This window comes from Anolis sagrei, chromosome 6 (genome assembly GCF_037176765.1).
Source record: "Anolis sagrei isolate rAnoSag1 chromosome 6, rAnoSag1.mat, whole genome shotgun sequence".
Taxonomy (NCBI): domain Eukaryota; kingdom Metazoa; phylum Chordata; class Lepidosauria; order Squamata; family Dactyloidae; genus Anolis; species Anolis sagrei.
The window spans coordinates 41,307,679-41,316,743 of NC_090026.1; the positions used below are offsets into that span (position 1 = coordinate 41,307,679).

At 43.9% G+C, this 9,065-nt stretch overlaps 1 long non-coding RNA gene across 1 annotated transcript; it reads left to right on the plus strand.

The window, feature by feature from the left end:
• Window positions 1-371: 371 nt before the first annotated feature.
• On the plus strand, window positions 372-8,496 carry LOC137097261 (uncharacterized). The gene is made up of 3 exons (XR_010910093.1): window positions 372-511; window positions 8,183-8,250; window positions 8,445-8,496. It is a non-coding gene; the product is annotated as an uncharacterized lncRNA (long non-coding RNA).
• Window positions 8,497-9,065: the final 569 nt, after the last annotated feature.

Genomic DNA, 9,065 nt, shown 5'->3' on the forward strand with positions numbered 1-9,065 from the left:
TCAGGGAGGGAGAGGTGTGTATGCAGATTAGGTTGCAGAAGTGGGTTGTGAGGGGAGAGGGAATTTGCATATGGTTGCTGATTGGGTGATCTGAATGTGAGTGTGGAAAGGGCCAGCCAGTTCCCAGCCACATGCAAATCTCTCTCCTCCTCCCAATCCCAAACTGCCACTCAATCGGCATGCAGACCCCAGTTGCTAGTGCTCTTCCTCTCCCTTCCTCCCTCCCAGTGGCAGCCAGTTCCAAGGGTCAATCCCTTGCTAGAGTCCCTAGAGTGGAGAATAAGGATGTCCTCATGGTGCCCTGTGGACTTCCTGGATCATCAGCCTGATCCCTGTTGGAGGGAGGGAGGGGATGGGGGGCTTGCAGGACCCCTGGATGGGATGGGCTGCCCCAGTCTCTCACACTTTGTGGCCTTCTCTTGCCCCTTTCAGCTCTTCAGAGCCACAAGGAACCCGCGCGGAGGAGCCCTCTCTCCGGACATGCTTCATCCAAGTACTGCCAGCATTTGAGGTAAGGAAGGCGGCCTCTTAGAAATACAGGAAGTCCCCAAGTTATAAACAAGATAGGTTCAGTAGATGTGGGACCATTTCTTTAAAAAATTGATTTTTATTATATGCACACAAAGAAAACAATCATTTTATTAGATTTACATCAAAAGTGGGAGAACATTAAGATTATAGAAAAGTAGGAAAACATTTAAGAGGAGATAGAAATGGACTTGAAAAAACCCGTAAAAACACATATATTCCTAAAAAATTAAAAATAGAAAAAAATTGGAAAAAAGAAAAAAGTCTTTGACTTCCATTCTGTGTCTTCGCCAATATTATGTAATTACTGTATATACTCGAGTATAAGCCTAGTTTTTCAGTCCTTTTTTTAGGCTAAAAAAGTCTCCCCCGGCTTATACTCGAGTCAATGTTATTTATTATCTTACTTTGTTATTATTATTATTATCATTACATTTATTATTTTATTATTGTTGTTATAATTACATTTATTATTTTACTCTTATTACTGTTATTACATTCCATTATTTTACACTATTATTATTATTATTATTATTATTATTATTTTAGTCTATTTATTATTATTGGAGGACATGTAAGCATATTTACATTGAAGAAGGTTAGAATAATGGTTTAATTCTTATTTCTTCTTGCGTACCTGTCTTGCGTACCTGTTTTGCAAGCCATCTGCCCACTTTGTTAGCATTTTCAAAATGAGATTGTTTAAGGAACTTCCATTACTTTGCTTGGGATTCTAATTCTAAATGATTTTTTTTCTGGTTCAGTTCTCGTAGCACCTTTACTAATAAGCGGTTTGTTAGATCCCTCTTAAGATCCTTTCCCTTTAATTGTGTTTGTCTTTTAATCTCCTTTATTTCCGTATTTTTCTGTTTATTATTTCTTGTACTATGTTGTATGAAATGCCCACGTAGGACTGCTTTGAACGTGTCCCATACTATTTGGGGCTTCCCTTCATTTGTATCATTCAGTTTTATATATCCCTGGGTTATTTCCTTATATTTCTTAATATCCTCCCCCTTTTTAAATAAATTCTCATTCAATCTCCATTTTCGAGACCGTTTTTTCTGATTAATTACTATTTCTAAAGGACAATGATCAGATAGATCTCTGGTTAGGATATTTATTTCATCAATCCTAGTGGATAAACTTTTTGTGGACCAAACCATTTCGATCCTTGACCATGTTTTGTACCTATGAGAATAGAAAGTAAAGTCTTGTTTTCCCCCAGCTAGTTTATACTAGCTGGTTATAATCAGTTAGTATAAATGTAGTTTTGGTCGCTGCATCCCAGCTCGTTTTATGACAAATGAAAGGCCATAAATGTTGTTTCCTTTGTTTTTCATACAAACAGCAGTTATGTAATATGTGGTTCAGATTGTCAACCGGTGTTGGTGGTGCCACAGACACAGAGTCTTTCTTTGGGTAGGATATGATTGAATGAAATGAAATGCAAAGATACAGAATGGGGGACGCATGGCTTGAGAGCAGTACGTGTGACAAAGATCTTTGGGTCCTCGTGGACAACAAGTTAAACATAAGCCAATAATGTGATGCGGCAGCAAAAAAAGCCAATGCGATTTTGGCCTGCATCAATAGGAGTCTTGTGTCTAGATCCAGGGAAGTCATGCTACCCCTCTATTCTGCCTTGGTCAGACCACACCTGGAATACTGTGTCCAATTCTGGGTACCACAATTGAAGAGAGATATTGACAAGTTGGAATGTGACCAGAGGAGGGTGACTAAAATGATAATGGGTCTGGAGAGCAAGCCCTATGAGGAAGGGCTTAAAGAGCTGGACATATTTAGCCTGAAGAAGAGAAGGCTGAGAGGAGGCATGATAGCCATGTATAAATATGTGAGAGGAAGTCATAGGGAGGAGCAAGCTGGTTTTCTGCTGCCCTGGAGACTAGGATGCGGAACAGAGGCTTCAAACTACAAGAAAGGAGATTCTACCTGAACATTAGGAAGAATTTCCTGACTCTGAGAGCCGTTCAGCAGCGGAACTCTCTGCCCTGGAGTGTGGTGGAGGTTCCTTCTTTGGAGGCTTTTAAACAGAGGCTGGATGGCCATCTGTTGGGGGTGCTTTGAACGCAATTGTCCTGCTTCTTGGAAGGGGGTTGGACTGGATGGCCCACGAGGTCTCTTCCAACTCTATGATTCTACGATTCTATTGGATTTTAACTATGTTTTGACTTCTGTACTGTATGTTTTATATGCTGTAAGTCACCTTGGGTCCGCTTACGGAAAAAGAATGGGTAGAAACATCTTAAATAAATAGATAAATAAATAATTACATGGCCGATTCATGAAATTAAAAAAAATCATATGAAAAAGTGACCAAAAGGAACATCAGAGATTTAAAAGGTGGGCCAATATTAACAAAATGGCTTTCAACTAGGAGAACTGTAGGATACTAGACTTGGGCAATAAAGATTTTTTTTTGTCGTGTCAGGAGCGACCTGAGAAATTGCAAGTTGCTTCTGGTGTGAAAGAATTGGCTGTCTGCAAGGACGTTGCCCAGGGGATGCCCGGATGATTTGATGTTTTATCATCCTTGTGGGAGGCTTCTCTCGTATCCCCGGATGAGGAGCTGGAGCTGATAGAGGGAGCTCATCCGCCTCTCCCCGGATTCGAACCTGTGGCCTGTTGGTCTTCAGTCCTGCCGGCACAGCGGTTTAACCCACTGCGGCACCGGGGGCTATAGCAATAAAGATGAAATGCCTAGATATGGGATGGGTGACCTCTGACTTGACCACAGTCCATATGAAACGGAATTAGTTGTCTTAACTGACCGCAGATTGAACCTGAGTCAAGTCTATTGCAGCAGCTTTCCAAGTCCAGGCTGTTCTAGGCTGCATCAATGGAAGCCCAGGGTTGAGATGGAGGGACGTCCTAGTCCCACTCCCTTCTGCTTTGGTCAGACCTCTTCACCTGGAATAACCCTGTGTCTAGTTCTAGGCAAAGCCATTGAAGAAGTGGGTTGCTTTGAGTTTTCCGAACTGTATGTCCATGTTCCAGAAGCATTCTCTCCTGACGTTTTGCCCTATCTATGGCAAGCATCCCTGGGGAATCCTTTGTTGGAAGGTGCTTAGCTGGCCCTGATTGTTTCCTGTCTGTTTGAGGCAAGCGTGAATGTTGAAAATGATCACCTCGATTAGCATTGAATAACCTTGCAGCTCAAGGCTTGGCTGTTTCCTGCCAGGGGGATTCCTTTGTTGGGATGTGCTTAGCTGGCCCTGATTGTTTCAAGTCTGGAATTCCCCTGTCTTTTGAATGTTGTTTTTTACTTACTGTCCTGATTTTACAGTATTTTTAAATACTGGTAGCCAGGTTTTGTTCATTTTCATGGTTCCCTCCTTTCTGTTGAAATTGCCCACATGGTTGGAGATTTCAATGGCTTCCCTGTGTAGTCTGACATGGTGGTTGCTACAGTGGTCCAGCATGTCTGTGTTCTCAAATAATATGCTGTGTCCAGGTTGGTTCATCAGGTGCTCTGCTGAAGTCTTGGGTTGAATTAGTCTGCAGTGCCTTTCATGTTCCTTGATTTGTGTAGACTTGTCCACAGCTGCATGGTATACGGCAGCTCCTGCAGAGGTGAGAGGATCTCTCTTATCCTTTGCTGAACGTAGCATTTGTTGGATTTTCTTAGTGGGTCTATAGATAGTAGGTTTGGGCGGTTTCGTTCGTTAATTTCGTAATTCGTTATTAATTCGTATTTAAATTAGCCTATGATCCAATATTGAGCCATGCAGGACTACTGTGAGGAGTAATTAAAAATCGAAACAATTTTTCCAATTTATTTCGTAATGTTTCGTAATTGTTTCGTAATTGGTTCAAAATTGTTTTGAAATTGTTTCGTAATTGTTTCGTAATTATTTCCGTATGTCTGGTGCAAGTTTTATAGTTGTTGTTTGTTTTATCAATGATAAAAAATAAATTATCACACCAACAGTCAACAACAGAGGGAGAGGGAAGCTTCAGAAGTTCCCCCTGTCCCATTTGGAGGGTTTTTTAGCATATTGCGCAATCGCGTCCGCCATTAACGAATCAATTCATAATTTTACGAAATTTTGTATATTTTGAACTTTTTTAAAGGAAAATTTTGGAATTCTTTAAAAAAACGAAACGCAAGGGCCCCCCTAAAAACGAAACGAGTTTAGAACCAAATTTTTCCGTTGTTACCCAAGCCTAATAGATAGTTTGTAGGTTGTGTTTGTTCATCAGCTTCTTTCTCTGTGGTCAGTGGTTCCCTTGATGTATGGTAAGAACACGTTTCCTCTGGGTGGATCTTTGTCTTTACTCTCGTGGCTCGTTCTCGGTCTTGCAGCTCTTCTGATGTCAGTGGTGAAGTAGCCATAGGCTCGTTGAGCCCAGTTTAGATGGTTCAATTCGCCTTGGAGGAGGTGGGGTTTGCAGATTCTTTTTGCATGCTCTGCCAGGGCTTCTTTTCTGACTTGAGTAAAAGAAGATGGCCACCATTTCCCCTTGGGTTCCTTCATCTCATTCGCTCCTTGTCTCTCACGGAAGCTGGGCCAAGGCAGTGGTCGGTATCTAAGAAAGTAGGGCTATTCTGGGTTGTTGTAGGTTTTTTCGGGCTATATGGTCATGTTCTAGAGGCATTATCTCCTGAAGTTTCACCTGCATCTATGTCAAGCATCCTCAGAGGTAATGAGGTCTGTTGGAACTAGGAAAATGGGTTTATATATCTGTGGAATGACCAGGGTGGGACAAAGAACTCTTGTCTGTTGGAGCTAGGTGTGAATGTTTCAACTGACCACCTTGATTAGCATTTGATGGCCTGGCAATGCCTGGGAGAATGTTTTGTTGAGAGGTGATTAGATGTCCTTGATTGTTTCCTCTCTGTTGTAATTTTAGAGTTTTTTTTTAAATACTGGTAGCCAGATTTTGTCCATTTTCATGGTTTCCTCCTTTCTGTTGAAATTGTCCACATGCTTGAGGATTTCAGTGGCTTCTCTGAGTAGTCTGACATGGTGGTTGCTACAGTGGTCCAGCATGTCTGTGTTCTCAAATAATATGCTGTGTCCAGGTTGGTTCATCAGGTGCTCTGCAATGGCTGACTTCTATGGTTGAAGTAGTCTGCAGTGCCTTTCATGCTCCTTGATTCGTGTCCGGGCAATGCTGTGTTTGGTGGTCCCTATGTAGACTTATCCACAGCTGCATGGTATACGGTAGACTCCTGCAGAAGTGAGAGGATCCCTTTTGTCCATTGCCGAACGTAGCATTTGTTGGATTTTCTTGGTGGGTCTGTAGATAGTTTGTATATTGTGTTTCCTCATCAGTTTCCCAATGCGGTCAGTGGTTCCCTTGATGTATTGCAAGAACACTTTTCCTCTGGGTGAATCTTTGTCTTTACTCTCGTAGCTTGTTCTCGGTCTTGCAGCTCTTCTGATGTCTGAGGTGTAGTATCCATTGGCCTGTAGAGCCCAATTTAGGTGGTTCAGTTCATCTTGGAGGAGGTGGGGTTCGCACATTCTGCCAAGGCTTTAATGGTGCTTCTTTTTTGACTTGGGTGATGGTTGGAGTTTTTATGTAGATATCGATCTCTCTGTGTGGGGGGTTTCTGTAAACGGTGTGACCCAATTGTTGATCTGGTTTGCGGATGACTAGGACATCTAGAAAAGGCAGTTTTTCTTCATTTTCTTTTTCCATGGTGAATTGGATGTTTGGGTGGATGCTGTTAAGACGGTCCAGGAACCTGTTTAGTTCTTCTTCTCTATGGCTCCAAATCGTGAAAGTGTCATCCACATATCTGAACCATATCGTGGGCTTTTTTGTTGCTGTTTCCAGGGCTTGTTTTTCAAAGTGTTCCATGTAGAAATTAGCTATGACCGGGTTGAGGGGGCTCCCCATAGCTACTCCATCTTTTTGTTCGTAGAATTCATTGTCCCACTGAAAGTAGCTGGTGGTGAGGCAATGGTGAAACAGAGCTGTGATGTCTTCTGGGAACTGGTTGATTGGTGCCATGGTGTCTGCTACCAGGACCATGGTAAATAGAGACACCACATCAAAGCTGATCAGTTTATCGTTGGTATTTAGCTTGAGATTGCTGATTTTTTCTATGAAGTGGGCTGAGTCCTTGATGTAGAGTGTAGTGAGCCCAATATGGCTTTGTAACTGTGCTACAAGAAGTTTTGCTAAGTCGTATGTGGGGGATCCAATGGCACTCACGATGGGTCTGAGTGGGGTGGAGTCCTCGTGGATCTTTGGGAGTCCATAAAGCCTAGGTGGAAGGGCTTCCGATTTACATAGCCGTTGTCGTATGCCGAAGTTTATTGAGGAGTTGGAAGCTTTTAAGCAGAGGCTGGATGGCCATCTGTCAGGGGTGATTTGAATGCAATATTCCTGCTTCTTGGCAGGGGGTTGGACTGGATGGCCCATGAAGTCTCTTCTAACTCTTTGATTCTATGTTGATTTTTCTGGTTATTTTGGAAGTTGGGTCTTGTTTAAGTTTTCTGTATATAATAGGATCCAAGAGTTTTCTGATCTTCTCCTTGTATTGTTCTGTATAGCATTCCCCTTGTCTACTGGGAGAATGATGTTATCAGGATCTGAGTTGAGGTCTCTGATGGCTTGTCTTTCCTCCCTTGTTATGTTACTGGAGGGAAGTTTTGCCTTTTTCAGGATCCTTGCGGTTTCCCCTCTTGTTTCTTCCTCAGGGAGGCGATAAATTGCTGATTCGACATTGGCAAAGATGTTTTTTACTGGGATACTGGTGGCAGTTACAGCAAAATTTCCACCTTTCGCTAGTATGGATACTTGGTCTTCAGAGAATTGTCTGTCTGTCAGGTTGATGATGGTCCGCGATGTATCCACTTCTGGTTTCGGGTGTTGCTTTTGGCGTTTGTGGAATTTTTGTTTTTGTCTGTTGGTGTGGACAACCATGTTTTTCTCCATTTTTCTGTAAGTGAGGTTATCTATTTTGTCCCAGTCCTGAGAATTCATCTTCTGGCGGATGTTTTTATGGAGGTGCAACAGTTCCTTATCTATGTTTGCGAGTTCTTTGCGGATGGTGTGAATTCTCTCTCGTAAGAGGTTGCATTCCAGGCGGTCATATATCTGGTGAGCCTGTGGTGTTTTGAAAGTCCTTTCAGAATTAAAGCAGCCTTGAGACAAACCTATCATGAGGTTTTCTTGGCCAGATTTGTTCAGAGGAGATTGTTTTTGCCTTCCTCTGCGACCAAGAAAGTGGATTTTGATGGGAAAGTGAGGATTCAAATCCTGGCATCTACGATTGTGGTCCAAAGCTCAGACCACTGTAGCACACTGGCCAAAATGTACAGGGCTTGTCTGGGATATGAATATGGGACATCATACTCCTACATACAGTATTAAGTCCCAATCTTAATCAGAGGTATCTGCAAATAAGACTGAGAAAGATTCCTGCTTTCTACCAACTAGCAGCTTCCTATAGAACCAAGAGAAATACTGAAGATGTCGAGTAATGGCCCTGATGCATTGCTGTTAAGAACTTAGGGCTATTCCGTTGTGGTCCCCAGGTGGGCCTTCTCTGAAGAGGGGTGGGAATCCTGGAGCCCTCAGGAGTTGTTTGACTGCAAATCCCAGCAGAAAGATTGTGGCAGAAGGAAAAGCCCTTCTTCAGTAAAGTCTTGAGACCCCCTTCCTTTCTCTGCAGTTTCTGGGGAGAGAGGACCTCCCCTTGGAGTCTAGCAGCCTGGTGGCCATCTGCGAGACTTCAGAGAGGTACCTCCTGTCCATGTTCTTGGGGAGAGGGCATGCTGGGGTCTGGGGGGTTGGGGCCTAGATATCTGGAGGGGGCCCTCCCAGGATGTTGCCTTCTTCCCATGGGCTGGCAAGATCCTTGGGATGGGGCTTGCCTCTCTTGGGGGGAATAGAAGGGAGAAGCTGAGTTCCTCTTCTGCCCCTTGCCTTTCTAGCAGCTTCATATCGGAGAGAATCCCAACTCCTCCACAGAAAGAACTATCCAGGGAGTTGGTGAGTGAAAAAAAGAGGCTGGAAAGGGGGGGGGGGGATTGCCTCTCTTCGTCTTTTGGGAAATGGATCCGGGCTCAGGGCCATCCCAAGACCCCTTGAGTTCTAGGTGGCCCTTTGCTGAAGAGGCCTCCTACAGTGCTCAACTGTTGTTGGAGTGCAAGTCCAAACAGTCCCAGGCAGTGTGTCACTGGGGAGGAAGGCTGGGGGTTTCAGTCCAATTCTCTCTGGGAGAAAGAGGGGGGGGGGGGGCTTGTCAAAGAGCACAGCCCTCACTTCCCTCTTCTTCCCCCTCAACAGGGCTCCAAAGAAGTTGGTGTTCCTTCGGAGCTGTTCGTGCAGGAGGGGGCGGCCCAGGACCTTGAGAATGAGAGGTACATCCCTTCCAGGTTCAGGGCCACATCGCAGTCAGAGATCCCCTCCCTCCCTCCTTTCCTCCTTCAATTGAGGCCAAGGGGGCTTGAGCCTGAAACCTTATTCTAGGGGGTTTGGGGGGGGGGGGGAGAGAGGAGAGGATGCCTTCTGATCTTGCCTTGTTCTCTCTCTCTCCTTGCAGTGTCGATGAG